General features: G+C 31.6%; 1 long non-coding RNA gene and 1 pseudogene across 2 annotated transcripts; one reads left to right on the top strand and one right to left on the bottom strand.

Annotated features, from left to right (window-relative positions):
• The first annotated feature begins 3687 nt into the window (after positions 1–3687).
• Positions 3688–7248, top strand: LOC148603162 (uncharacterized; annotated as a pseudogene).
• A 411-nt stretch (positions 7249–7659) lies between these two features.
• On the bottom strand, positions 7660–15446 carry LOC148603161 (uncharacterized). Of its 2 annotated transcripts, XR_015916755.1 has the most exons (5): positions 15260–15446; positions 14418–14452; positions 10705–10884; positions 9330–9575; positions 7660–8106 (listed from the first exon to the last, which is right to left on the bottom strand). It is a non-coding gene; the product is annotated as an uncharacterized LOC148603161 (long non-coding RNA). The 2 variants fall into 2 exon arrangements; XR_015916756.1 differs by lacking the exon at positions 14418–14452.
• Positions 15447–15993: the final 547 nt, after the last annotated feature.

Genomic DNA, 15993 nt, shown 5'->3' with positions numbered 1-15993 from the left:
AGACCGTTTTTATACTCGATGTCTGGTCTTTGTACATGGATTACATTCTTTAGATTTCCGGTAGAATATTGGTTCATTTGAGAACTCTTCCATTTAAAGTCTCATTTTATCTAATGAGTTTGTGATTCCTGATGATTCAAGGTTTTCTCAATGTTTTATTTTGAGTAAGCCATGTCTTTGAATATTCGTTTTATATTTTACAGGAAGTACATATGCATAAATATGTTGTAAACTAAACAAGTTGTTATTTCATACCAATCGTAATTTGTATTTTTACTTTGTGCATGTACATGTACATATTATAATTTGTCCAAAATACGCTTTGACAAATTATTATGTGTAAAAAAAATGGCCAAACATTACTTTCATATCTTTTATATGAACTAGAGTCAACTGTAGCTTCATAATACAAAAAAGTAATTTTATGACAATGGAAAACTTCAAAACAATATGTTCCTTTCCTCTTGCGTCTACCACGGACTTGACTTTTTGTGATCAACTAAGCAGTATAGAAAAGCAGAGGACGCTTACCCTAGCGGTGCACCTGCTCCATGCTCCCAGTTTTTAGTGGAGTCCGAGTTTCCCATTTGTTTTTGTTACTTTGTATGTATGTTTTAGTTATTTTATGTTCTTTGTTGTGTATGTCTGTTTTCCATGTCTGGTCTTTGTCCCTGGATTGCATTCTTTTGATTACTGCTATAACCTTGGTTCCCTTGATTACTCTTTCACGTTCACTTTGAAGTTCACGTGAGACTTATGATGGAGTCAATTTATTTGTCTGTGCCTTTCAATGAACCACGACAACATGTTTTAGAAATTATAACTTATAGGAGGATGTTGTAGTGTTAAACTATTACTTAATCATTGGGTATCTATCAATAACCATTGTATATGAGACATCAAACAAACAGTTCTTACCGTGTGCTGACGAAGTATCAGTTTCTGTAATTTTCACACTTGAATAAAATAATATTTCTTCATCAGGTGCTGACTTTGATCAGTCCTCTTATTAAAAAAAAATAATTTCATAAACTTTTGGATTAGGTCGTCAAGTTTAACTTGGGTGCATGTGTTGTATATTTTGCATTGATGTATTGTTTCTAGAGAAATCCAGTATTTCTTAGAAAACTTTATCCTGGTGGTCATCCATCAATATCGCAATATCAGTCCAAGCACAAAATAAATCCTCAGTTTTAACTCAATGACAAGTTTGTGAATGAAATGCATGTTCTTCACGTAAATATTAACAATAGTTAAAGACATGAGAAAGGTGTTAATAGCCATTCGATTACTCCCATGCAATATTAGACTATAGACATAATTCTGTTCAAGTTGAAAATGATCTTTTGGCGATTTTGAACAAATCATAATTTGTCTGTTTGATCTTTTGGCGATTTATCGTAGATTTAGCAATGTATAAATGTTGGTTGAGAAGTGTTTGTTTAGAAATCTATGAAAAGGATAAATTATTGAGTCGGATCGTATACCGAATGGATAGAATGCATATGATCTGGCTCTTTTAACCATGAAACTTAATTCTTGTCAGTTTCATGGTAAAAAGGCAACTTTAAAAATAAAATTAACACTGCAAAATGGGAGTATTTAGTTATCAACAAATATATCAACATAATATCTAATTCGTCGTAATTTCATCCCACATTATATTGTATTATTTCCCTTGTAACTTGAATGTTGTATGTATGCTCGAAATTGAGTGAGTATTAATCTTTTTGTCTTTACCACGATTCCCTCCATATGTTTGAACTACTAAACTAATATTGAACTTTTACACCCTACAGAGCAATGCAGAACGATGCGCTAAGACTTCATATTATGTTACATTAAACCTATTTTTTTTTTTGTACCGTTATATTTATAGAATATTTATAGAAAATTTGCTAGGAATTGCATAATGGCATTTATGACTATTGTCAAAATTCTGCATTAATGTAGTCTCATTAACAACCATTTTCGTTGATCAAACGAGGACAACATGACAAATTGACACAAGAACACTGAGTAAAGATGACCACCCGCATTTAAGGTGTAACTTATTCTCATATCATTAGGTGCATGTATACATAAAACAAAACTTTGTTTTAAAAGGCACCAGAACATTGATTATTGATTCGTACACATTTTTATGTTCTCTAACTTTATGTATATAGCCAGCGCAGCCCTGGATCAGAGAACTATAAAATTATCTTTATTTTATCTACGCCTTTGCCGTAATAAAATTTAGACGGAATTGAAAGTCTATTTTTCCAAATTATGCTGCAATACACAAGTATATTTCTATGAAAGTTAACTGACATACCAACTTAAACATACTACGTCAATTCCTCATCATATCTTATATTAACACCAAATCTACCATAAAACCATGCAAAAGCATAACAAATGGGTCCACAGGTCAATGGATTTTAGTTAAGTTTTGTTTATATGTTTATATGGATATGAGCATAAAATCCAGATTTTTATTTGTTTTCGTGCTGTTAGTACAGATGTTACAGCGTCATCTTCAGATTTCCCGTACTTTTTTTCTGCTTATTTTGTTAAAATATGATATATGTTGATCCCATAATTGTGTAAATAGAAATTGTATTTTCACTTGACATGTATTATTCTATACAAGAGTAGGAACTATTCTTCAATTTTTCAACCCAGAAAAAAAATCTATCTGATGGTCCTGTTCCCATAGCATCTGATTTAAAAATGGCTTTAATCGGCCTATTTTAAATAGTTTTTAAACTCTTATCCATTAAAAGCTTAAAAACTTCCAAGGAACCGTATTTTTTTAATCTTTGGGATAACGCTTTTAGAAAATAGGTTCTTTCATACCATTCAAACAAAATTTGAACTGAGCCTTTTATATATGTTACTATGGCAACCATATGAAAATTCCCAATTTTTAATATACATTTCAGTGGTTTCATATCTTTACCCTTAGGGAAACATATTATTTTGAGGCAATAATTATTCCGATCTTTTTCTTCATGAACAACTACCATCTTATTCTAATATAGTTGCATTATGACAATTGTTGATGCTGTTCATTTCTCTTTAAGTACCAAATTATTTGAAAAATGTCTAAAAAATCTACTTTCCACTCTCTAAACTAGTCTCAAATTTGCCCTAATTATGGTATATCATAAAGAAAATGCATATAGTTTGGTTCTGATCATATTCCTAATAAAATTTATTACTAATAAAATTAAACATTTTGTACCAGTATAAAAATTTTGCTGAAAATAAATACAAACTATGAAGGAGTTATTTCCCCTTGCGTAACTCTCCATATTTGTAACCATGAAAACAAGAACAACATTTGGACCAGACACACAGACAGAGGGATGATGAAGAACACATGGATATACATTTATCTAGCCATAACATATGTTAACAAGTGTATTCTAAGTATTCATGACAGTTATCCATGCAGTTTATCAACACACTATAATGAAAACAGATTTTTACATACGACTTAGTGATTGTAACAAAAGTGTTTATACACACCTCAGATCCACAAATGCATCAGAACAAAAACATAGCCAAATAACTCTTTTATAATCCTCTTTTATATTGGCTCGTGTTGGACTTCAACTAATTTGATTATTGATTCTATTGACACAACTAACTTTAAACATGCCAAAGTATTCATCGTGATAAATTTAGACTGTACTGGAAATGCCATACGTCAAAAGGCAAACACCCACTTCATGGGGAGTCCAACGAAAAGCTGACAGAGGGATATCCTACACCAAGGCAGTACAAATTTATTTGTACTGGAAATATACAGTTTCAGTTGGCGATGGTAAGATTATAATTAATGAAGCAACATTTAAGGGACAACCATTTGATTTGAGAGGTTGAAGGAAAAAGGGGAGGTAATTTTTTTTCTTGGCAGAAGAATAAGTCCAAAAATGGTCCTTTTTATTCATTATTAGGGGAAATGATCTTGATTTTCATAAAAAAAAATTAGGAACAATACCATTTAAAATAATGTTTCTCCCTACCCATATCACATTCGCCCCACCAGAAATATATTACAAGTATAGACAAAATTAGATTTGGGTTAACCCGCTCCTGCTGCAGAAAAACTTGTATATGGGTAATCAAATACAGCAAAAAAATTAATAAATAAAAATGATACTCCTCTCAAGGCTAAAATTGTATTAAACTCTTAAACTGATGTGACCATCAGGTGTCAAGGTCCTTATAACATTTGTAGATGCTTATGGTGCTGATGAAAATTGTATTCGAGGTAAAATCACTGACATGCCATTCAATCAATGTAAGTGATTTTTCATCTATCTATGACCTTTTTTGATGTGCAAAAGACGTGTGTTTTCACAGAATAAAAGTGGCAAGTCGTCTATAGCCTTACATAGTTATATCCACAAGATTCTTTTGTTATTTTCAAGGCAACCATTTTCATAATCTTATGGTACATTTTGTAGAATCAATATTCATGTTGAAAATAAAGATTTGCCTACTTTTTAAAATAGTGTTGTTTAGGAAACAAACTTAATTTCAAATTTGCCCCAAAATACATGTATTTGAAATACCTCTTCCTTTAAAGGTGGGTGTTACACAGTAATTAGGTGTTTGTTTGTCAGTCAGTTCGTAATATTTGATGGTGCCCATCTTTAATCCACAACTCCTGAACTACTGAATCAAATTTCATGAAACTTTGTTAGATAATGTAGATATGCACCTCTTTGATTTTGATTTGAATGATATACGGGGATTTCCATAGTAAAACATGAACTTTGCAATTATTTAGTAAGGATGGTTACCATCTTTTATCCAAAACTACCCCTAGTCTGCTGTATAGATGTTTTTGAATTTTTTTTTAAATTTCTGAATGAAATGTAGTGAAATTTTCACAGAATCTTTGTTACATAATTTAGATATGTGTACAAATGTACATAGAGATACATTAGCTAGGGCGGGCTAGGGGTTACCATCCTTTAGCTGTGACACCTTGACAACTGAATAAAATTTCATGAAACTTTAACATAATGTAAATGGTTACCTCTCTATTTTACATTTTTAGATAACATATAAGGGTTGTGGTATCATATATAGTGAGCTTTGCTCACAGACTCATAGTTTTGAAAATCTTTCAAGCCCCTTGCAAAGTCATTAAAACTTGCAGTCGTTGATATACAGACTTAAACAAAAACAACTACGTAAGTAATAACTTTCTCTGTAAAAATGCCACCGTTTTCTAATGTATAACCAAGTTTTCTTGTTACAAACTTGTTATTTTTTTTTAATTTAAAAGTCTTAACTTTGATAACTATTTTACAGGTATATGCAGATGTTGTAGAGAAGAACACAGCAAAGTTGCATCTAAGTTCAATGGAGAAAATGAGGATTTTAATACTGAGGATGGTATGTATGTATGTATGTATGTATGTATGTATGTATGTATGTATGTAAATAAGTGCACGTGAAACAATTCTTTTAATCAACGAAAATGAAACTATTCTATAGAGATAATTCATATATACTATACAAAATGTATGTTCATAACCATTGATATATGATAATAAAGAACACATGAAGATAAATAGTTGTAAAATTTGCCTCCTGCAAAAATAAATCTTAGCCATTTGACTTTGAGTAGAAGGCTTGGAAAATCATTTTTTATTCAGAAGCTTAACAGAGTTCGTGAGAGTGTTTTTTGTACATAGATCTCTCCTGGGTTTGTTCATTAGTACTGAATATACAATATGGTTTATGTTTGACTCCATATCTCAGCTAATTCTAGTCCATGATATTCATCTTCAGTAGGAACCATACTCCATACCGGTACTAAACATTATTATGTCTCTAAAGCAGTTGAGAGCATTTATACAATTTTAGGCTACATCACTCATTAGGCAGATAAAATCCTCCCTGATGTATGCATTAAACTAGCTATATTAAATTACATTCAGAAGGACTTATTGATTGATGAATCAATTGAAGCAATTATTCTGATATTCAAATACAAATATTATCAATTTTCGTAAATAAATATACAAAAGAGGAGCTGAAAAAAATCTGGTACCAGGTTAACCATTTCCAAACTTGATTGAGCAAGAAATCATGCAGCGTCCTGGTGACATTGTTAAAAAAAGAAGAGATTCACAGGGATAGATTGACAAGATCAAAGATAGCTCATTTTCTAGAATGTTTATCCTCACCTGCCTATTGCCAAATAGTTGGTTTTGGATCCAAAGTAATCAAATTGTCAAATGCTGCAGAAATCAAGATATCAAAAGTTGTAAGAACAGTTCCATTCGTCATTCCATTTGTCATTCAGCTCCACCTCAAAGTTTATCAATCAGTTGATTTTTCTTCATTGAAGAGGACATCCCTTTATAGAACCGTTAGGATGTGTGCTTCATCACAAAAGAATAGTCTGCAAGGTCTTGACAGCACAATTGCTGATGGCATGAAAGGAATCGATACTCTAGAGAAAATTGTAAGAAAATGTAACACTTTTGGACTTGATCCTACTTCAACAAAAGAAGTCACATTCTTTCTTTACCGGACAAGTCAACATTTAAAGTTTGACATCATGTATCCCTCCAATCAGATGTTGTTATCCATTATTCAACATATGCCCTTAGTGACAACAAGGAAAAAGATTTCTCTGCACATTGTCAGCATGACCATAGTAATTCTTGTTCAATTTGTTTTGCCGTTTTGCAGTCTAAGTCAAGAGTAACAAATCTGTATACAGAACTACAAGATACCATTCCATCTGAGCAACAAGAAGAAATTTAACATTCTGGTAGGCAAATCTGTGCTTGACATACTCACTGTATATGTTCTGTTCATCAAGATGCAGCGAAAGCAGGACATTTTGTCAAACTTAAAGCCGAATGAGGTTTTGATTATTATGGATTGGGCAATGAAGTTCATCCCTTTTCTTCATCGTGAAAAATTCCAAACTACCACTTACACGATTCATAGATATGGATGGTTTGAAGGTATGGTGGTTTCTCATTTCTCTGAGTTAACAATTATAATTGTATGTCCTTCTCCAGAAGGGGACATATTGTTTTGTGTGGATTTTTTTCGTCTTCTCTTTCTTCTCGTACAAAGCTTTTCCAGGAAATAACTTTATGTCTTTTGACATACATGTACATGTAGGCTTTGATAGTTGGTATGTACTTTCATGTGTAAGTAGATCATCTGAATACAACGTGTAGAGTACTAAAGTTGGTGACCTTTGACATTGACCTTTGATCTCAAAGGTCAAATAGTTGATATTTAATGCCACTTTCTGGTCCATGCCACATTTCTTTTTGTCTCCTCAGCTACAACTACCAGATCAATTAAAACCAAACTTGATATGATTGTTCCGTGGGGTATCTTTAGTATTTTTTTTTGTCGAAAAACATGGCCATTGTTACTAAAAATAAAACATGGAGGTCAAACAGTAACTTTCTGCACATATCTCAAAAACCATAAAGTTAAGACAAAATTGTGATAGGACAGTGCTTAGACATTATTGATTAAATTGTTATTTCTGAGAAAGGGAGGAATGTGTATTGACTTTAAAAATTAATATTGTTCATGTTAACTATAAATTGAATTATATGCATGTACAGGTATAAAACAAACAAAAAGGCTTACGGGTATAAAACAACCAAAATGGGGAAGTAAACGAACATGTTATGAAAAACAACAAGTAACAAGTAATAAGCAAGTCAAAAGAAATACCTGGAGGACAAAACATACTTGTACACAAATAAGAAATGGGCGGGTAAACTGGACACATAGGATGTTTATGTCCAGATTCACATTGATTGAAAAGTATATATGTTTGAACATGTTGTATATTCAGAGAGCTCGCTTTTACTCTGGTAATAAACGTTACAGTCAGTTTTACACGTCTCTGGAATTATTAATCCGTGCCAGACTCTACCACAAAATCTTACAGAGGGAAAACATGTTCAGCATGATGAGATGAATGGCTATCTGTTAGCCAAATTGGAAGCTTATTTGCAAGTTGTACATCTAGGTAACATTCAAGGCAGGACATCTCCCGTCTGGCAGAAGAAATTGACACTGTAAATGACCTCGAACTAAGAAATGTGTTGTCTGAAATAGAGAGAGTTTCGAAATACAGCATAACATATCTGACTTAACTGGTAAGATTTTGTGTACAGATCTTGACCAATTTTAGGTACCAGTAGATAATTGAAATGTCGCAATCACAAAAACATAATTGACTTGAATGGTATCATCAAACAATATTCATTTTTGCATTATTTAGGACCCCACACCAAGGATGCTGTGACATATAGTTTTCACCCTGTCTGTCTGTCAGTGTATTGGTATGTTGTTCTTGAATTTTTTTGTGTAGACAAAAATATTTCAAAACAACTAAACACAGTACAAATATGGATTTTTACACATACATGTATGTTAAGGATTTGCATTGTACATATTAATTTGTAATTTAGACAAAAAGGTTTGTTTTTACCAAAATGTAATAGGCTTCGTTTCTCCTCTTTCATTTGTGTATTTGTTTGCGAGTTTTAACTTAAATCCAACTACTAGTTACAATGAAGTTATTGATGTGTAATGGAACTTGTCACTCCATGATAACTTGATACCTGGCAGACCAAAACCGCCAACTTTGGTGTACGTGGGCAACCCATTTTTTTCTGCTATTATTTTAGTTTTATAATATTATGTTATATTAGGAAGAATATGTTAACATTATAATGAACACACTGGATATTAAAAAACAAGTGATGCGGCACTTGTACAAATTCCTTTACCATGCTTTAATTTTGGTCTCACTTGCAAGGAAAGTTGCAGAAGGCGAGACGCTTTTTTTTTTTTTGCTTTTTTTGGCAACTTTGACAACAGGGATGGCGTCACAAACTTTACATAAGTTTTCTGACAAGTTCATTTAAACATGAACCCCTTATGATAAGTTAACGATATTTTGTGATTTGTTTGATTTGTATTTTATGTTATGAAGAAATGATGTGTTTTTAGCGTTGTCTGAGAAACCCAAAACTTCATAATTTTCATGTCTGTGTTAGATATACAAGATCAACAGTGCCCACTTTTTTTATTCTTAAATTAGTTTGTACTATACCTTACCAAACCATGTGGGTTTATCTGCTGTCAACAATGGATGACATTTTATGATCTCTTAAAAATATGTAGTATTTGTAGCATTTTTCCCTCCAAAAAGGATATATGATTATCTCTCTTTCCTAAACTACTCCTTAAACTTTATTCTTCATTTTAATTATGTGTTATATCTATTCTACAATCAAACTACTAATAATAAAAGGTTTATGCACCTTATTTGTATCCTGTTCTCTATTTTTAAATTTCAATAATGTCAGTTCTGACTATTGTTCTCATTGTCGTTGTTGCAGCAAAGGTTGATGACGTTTCATCATTTCTAAGTGTGAAGTAAAGGGATAAAACTAAGACATATGTTGCAATCCCGAGAATTATACCAATAATGATGAATATAGTTGAACACTTGGCACTGCGATTTGCTCGTTCAAAATCAGCCTGTTTCCAGCTGCCTTTTCCTGAAACTAGATGTAATAATTCATACTTTCCATATTAAATATCTGTATTGTGACATTGTAATAAATTTAGCGGTTGCGAACATAATCAAAAAATGCATTAAGATTATTAAATAAACGACCATGATATTTGGTGGATGAGTGTCTCATTGACAATCATACAACATCTCTAATTTACATATTATAGAAATTTTACACTAGAATCATGCGAATTTTACTACTTATCTCGAATTTAACGTGAACTGATTTAGCCTGTGTATCGAGTTGTTAATTACTTTTTGACTTGTTTTCGGATTGTTAACATATTCTTTATAATTTTGATCGATATATTAAGTTTGAAATGTCATCTAAAATAATGTTTCTACTGTTTGTCTGATATCAGTATCATAACTTAATGCATATATGAAAGTACCAGTCCATATAAAATTCAGGTACTGCCAATGGTAAAGTGATTCATGGTGTAGAAAAACCCATTAAACAAACAATAGATTTTCGGTCTACAATTGCTATATTTTCACATAACACTTTTGTGAAATTCATACATTTATCTCCCACTAAAATCACCCAAATCAAACAAATTCAAGAAAGATGACCTAATTTCATGTACTGTCTATATACTATATATGTACAGACTGATTTGGTGGTCTGTAATTAATTCTGAATAGGAAATTAAAGAAAGACTGGTGGATTTTTGACATACATGAAGCACATCTTGTCTGATTTTTATATGGACTGATCCTTAATTATTTGAAACCAGTCTTAACTGAACTCCTTTATGACTATAAGAAATATTTACTTTAGACAAGTGTTCGTTTATCCATGTTCAAAATATATTTAAAACTGATAATAAGGGACTTCAAAAAATGTCTGTTTAATGAGGTAGACCTAGGGTAAGGGGCATCACTCATGAAAACAGTGATATGTTTGTATCATATTCAATTTCACCGAAGCCTATCAAGCTTTCGTTTGAAGCAAAAAAAAATGACAAGTTTATTTTATGCTTACATAAGATTGCTATTGCTGTAAAATGCTGAATACAAACGTTTAATGATTTTTAAGAGTTGTTTCCCCATTACCTAGGTCTACCTCCTTAAGGGGTTTTCGGTTTAGACAGGTTTTCCACAATATTAAAAGTAACCAGCAAAATATAAAGCAAAAAATCCACAAATAGGGTTGAAGAGTAATGTGACAATGAAAGCCGTGATGATTGAACGCATCCATGGCGGTTTCTGTCTTTCTTGTGTCCCAGGTATTGTGTTCTCGACTGGTTGAATTGTGTTGTTGTCAAAAGCGGGCATGCTGAAGTCTGTGAGTTGTTCTGTAATGAATTTGTGTATTACACTAATAACGTCTTTCATTTACAGTAATATCGTCAAATTCAAAATAACGTAATTTAATTAGCAGTAAAAAAAAAGATCATTCACAAAGGCAAATACATTTTACTAATTATTTAATCCACTTGATTTAGTGTTGAAAACGTTACAAATGAGCTTGTCATATTCGGAATATCTTTTTCTTTAACTGTGTCGTTGTCGATATCATTGTTTTTTTAGAACCCTTAATTGCATATAACAGAAGGAAACGTAAATATTTGACTTGTTCAAGAACACAAACATTATACCATTTCAGTTAATGAATGACTAAAAAACAAACGTAGTAACCGTTACCAATACTGTATTATTTCTGCCTTTGCAAGGGATTGGGAACAAGTCATTTTTATGCGGAAGAATATGGCGAATCAGACAGCTTGAATAAGAAATGTTTTCCAATTAACTAAAGTTAATAAAAAAAACCACAAAAATATGTACTCGTAAGGTCAGTTACAAAGACAAAACCATGAAATATTATCACCAAACAAACAAATAATTAAACAGTACAACAAATGAATTTGATGAAATAAAGTTAATTATTGTACAAACACTTAATGAATTCATCCCTGTTTTACAAAAAAAAAAAAATAAAACTTATAGTTACACAAAAAAATAAATCAATATCAATAAATTTGCAACCATTCACTATAAAACTTCTATAATTTCACCATAGTCTGCTATGAACAAAAAAATATGTTCAGCCAGAATATGTTAGGATAGAACAATTTTATAACCAAGAAAACAATGGATATTTTAGTATTACAATAAAATATTTTAGTATTACAATAAATAGGGTTGTCTGGATTACATGTATAGTCTGACATAAACTGTGATTCAAACTATGAAGTAAATTTTATATACATTTTAATCCGTTTCCATATATAGGTTTAGGTAGAAAATAATCATTTAAGAAAAAAACATAAGTTGTGAAGTGAATCAGAATAAATGTAAATAAGAACAATGAATAAGTGAACAATAGCCACTTTAAAAGTTAAAAAGGGCCAAAATTTTCGACTTGATGGCATTCGTCAGGGGCAAACATACCGACTCCAATCACAGAGACACACATTGTACCTGTGAAGGAGGTCGGCATTTTAGTTTTAAATTGTGTAAATTAATTTTAACAATCCATGGAACCTTAATTTTTGGTGGTCGATCTACGATAAATGAATCAATACCGATATGCATATAGTTATATATTAACCCCGGACCATTTATGAATGACAGAAATGTTTTTTTTTTAAATTAAACCAATAGAAGTTGTATATCATACACACAAGTTTTTCTGATAATAAAAGATATAAGCACTAGAGTTCGTAGATTTAAAATGGACATTTTTAGGTGCATTGTTTGGAAAAATACCTAAAACAACGTCTTTTGATTTACAAAAAAGTAAATAAATAGAATAAAATAAACCAAAGACATTTTGAAATTTTTTTTTCTTTAGTGTAGTGTACATTTAAAAATCTTTAACTCATCGGACTAAAAAGGGTAACACATCGGATAAAACTAGAACAAAATATTGCTTCAATGAAGAAAACCAAAACACAATGATAATTCCGTTTTGGTGCAGAACTTTGAAACTTTTTTTCTTTCATTTAAATACCGAAGTAATCATAAGCGAATCGTCAAATAAAATTTCATTATTTGGAAGATAACATAAAATACAAAACATCATCAGCGCAAAATGAGAATCATAAGACAGAAAACAGACCTTATCATAATACCAAAACGAAGAACAGACTGTGGTTGATAGTTCACATAATATCGTGTTATAAATATCTGTACTCATCTATTGGTTGTGATGCACGTGTATCTATGGCGTTTTTAATAAAATAGTATTGATTTTTTTAATTTCTATCTGCGTCATAAGTATTTCTAAAAAGAGTTCATTGAAACATGATCTAATCATCCTCTCACTGATGGAAACTGTAGTAAACATATTTTTGACAAAGACTGAAAATTCAACTATCCATTAAATCTAATCATGGGAATAAATTTCATTCTCAAATTTGAGGGTAGAAGAAAACATGTAATATTCCACTATGTGGATTTAAATCGCATAACCTTGAATCATTTTATTTGTATATGCTATATGCACAACTGAAATGATTTGACTACCGTTGTGGTAGGCTTGGGCACGAATGTGTCGACAAATGTATTCTCTACTTTTCACTCTTAGAATTCTTAATTTAAGTACAATGATGATCTGATTTACACGATGACACATGTGTTGATTATGGTGAGGCCTGAAATGTATTATACTCAAAATTTAAACAAATTATATGTCATTAGCAATAAAAAAAAGGAGCAATAAATATATTAGCAACTCAAGACAAGTTAGAAAGGAAATGCCAATAATCGAAACATTAAGTACAGTAGACGACTGTCACATTCCGTTCATTCCGTGTTTATTTCGACATTAACTGGAGTTAATAGGTGTAAGATTTGAGACATAGTAGTATGAGCCAAGGGAACAGAAATTTGATTTTATTACTTTTTTTTCAAACGATAAAGCACTTTATAGGAAGCATGTGAAATATTCTTTTTATATTTTCGGAAGAGTATTTAAACATAACTATAACATTCGTTTTTGCTTCTAACCCACAACCAATGGTTTTGTCTATTAGAAAATCGAAAACCAGTTTCAACAAGATTCGTCGTTAATTACGTATATGGAAGTCGTCTGTGAAGTAATATGCCGATCCGTCAATACACGTTGACAAATCCACCCATCAAATAGAATCGTTCATGTACTAAAACTGTAATATCGAATAACTTAAATTACGATTTGTACCTTCACGTGTTTTCAAATAACTGTTAACAAATCTCGTGGTTTTTTTTTTATTTGGTTATAATTTGGCTCCCAAAGTATTCGTACGACTCAATGATTAAACGTAACTTTATTTTGTAGAAAACCACACATTTCTGTTCCCTTCTTAATCAAACGAATTAAGTGTAAGTGTTTGTAAGGATCTGGCAAAATGGGATAAATCAGAAACATGCATGTCAAAACCCCACCGACCTGACCAGATAATATCACTCAAGGATGCTCTCTATTTGAAAAATCATTCGTTAATCGATTTGCTCAGAAACTTTTCAATAGAGCGGTAGGAAAAATTAGGTATTCGACAAAGTTATCTGCCCTTGAAATGTTCATTTTCAGTACACTTACATGCAATTATAACGCAATGCACCAACATGACATGGAACATCTTGTCCTTTTGTGATCATTACACTTTCAAAGGATGGCTTTTTCATAACATGTTTTTTACCCACTGCCTGGCTAATATGGAGAATGACACTTCCGAGCTAAAACTATTCCAAAGTGCCAATTCAATACTAATACTACGTTTGGCCCTGTTTGACATTTTTGTTTTTGGTTGTCTTTCTTTTATTCACCGTAGTGGTAATATATAACATTACAAGCACCGGAAGACTGATTTCGGTCTAAAGGGAAGTTACATCTAGTAGAACTTACCGAGCTTTGGTGCAGGCAAAACAACCGAATAATTCCTAATGAGAAAACAAATATTTGTATAGTACGGTAGTTTCCTACATGAAAATATGGAACAACTGGACACAAAAAAGGTCGTCATAAGTTTTATAGAAATGAATTGCCATCGATGAGGCTACTCTAGCTTCAAATTTCGTCCCCTTACATGACAAAACCGCCTCATAGTGTCAGTGCATGAGCATGAAAGTGCAATATCATGCTCTGTTAAGATCAAAGATTCATCGATAAAAATTTAATATTTTTTTTATTATACTGAATAACCGATATTCTAGCGAAATCAAAAGAATGTAATCCAGAGACAAAGACTATACAAAACAGAAAACAGACAAACACAACAAAGAACATAAAGTAACTAAAATAATACATACTAAGAAACAAAAGTAAATGAGCAACTCGGACTCAGGTGCACCGGTAGGGTAAGCGTCCTCTGTTTTTTCTAGAAACATCCACCGAGTTGCTCATAAAAAGTCAAGCCCGGGGTAGACGAAAGAGGAAAGGAAATAAGTAGATTAGTTTATCTGACATGCTTATGTGCTTGTATAGATACATGTACAAAACATTTCGTTGCAAATTCATATAAATTGAACTTCTTGTATGACATAAGCAACCGAAACTCCCTAAATAAGGCTAAATCGTTAGATGTGTTATAATATTCAAATTAATTTATCGTTTCAAAACTCCATATTTTTGTGTTGGTTAATAAAAGAAAGTAGTTCTCAGCAAACCCACCTCCTCCTAAAAATATAAAATTTGTTAAAAATATAAAAGGATTATAATTATTCATGTTTAAATAATACAAAACTTACTCAACACTACTTCGCTGTGAGACTTGTTCTGCTTGTTCTTCAATCTATCACTTTAATCCGTATGTCTATGTGTCAAGAACATGCTGATATTCTTGATACACATAACTGAGCATCAATACTAAAATATTATTAAGCTTCGCTGATTGCATTCAAAAAAGAAAGGTGTAGTGAGGTTGATTTTAATACTTAAAACATACACATTAGCTTTTAAAAAAAAGAATGACTTTGAAGAAATTAAGTTTACTATATATACATGTTATTGTCGTGAGAAACATTATATCAAATTGTTGTTGATGAATGATGTATTCAGATTTTGGGTGTTTTCCATAACATTTATCAGATGCATGAAAGATCACGGTTAATAGTACCTGTTTTGACAGAAACTTGTTTATCTTGACGGATATTGCCTGACCATTTTGTGTCCACTTTGAAACCTGAATGTTGTTTTTAGCATTAGTGTAATAAAATCCAGACTGTAAATCAAGGATGAAGATGTCGCCCTAAAGCTTCATCAGTTATTTTTGTTTTACTCAAGAAAAAATCTAACAATACAAATATCCTATATTGTTTTTGTTTCCAACAGGTAAATAAGGAGTTCCCGCAGGACTAACGGAGTCATCTTGTTAAAGCATATCTTTGTCCTATTTTCCACAATTTTCTCGCTAGTGCATTTGGGTGACGTAATGATTTTAGCTTAACATTTTCCAGTCATTTATTGCATATTCGAGGATTAT

The sequence above is a fragment of the Perna viridis genome, chromosome 11, assembly GCF_037379345.1.
Source record: "Perna viridis isolate PV_CMFRI_1.1 ecotype Kerala chromosome 11, ASM3737934v1, whole genome shotgun sequence".
Lineage (NCBI taxonomy): Eukaryota > Metazoa > Mollusca > Bivalvia > Mytilida > Mytilidae > Perna > Perna viridis.
This window is presented reverse-complemented; position numbering and strand designations above follow the sequence as displayed.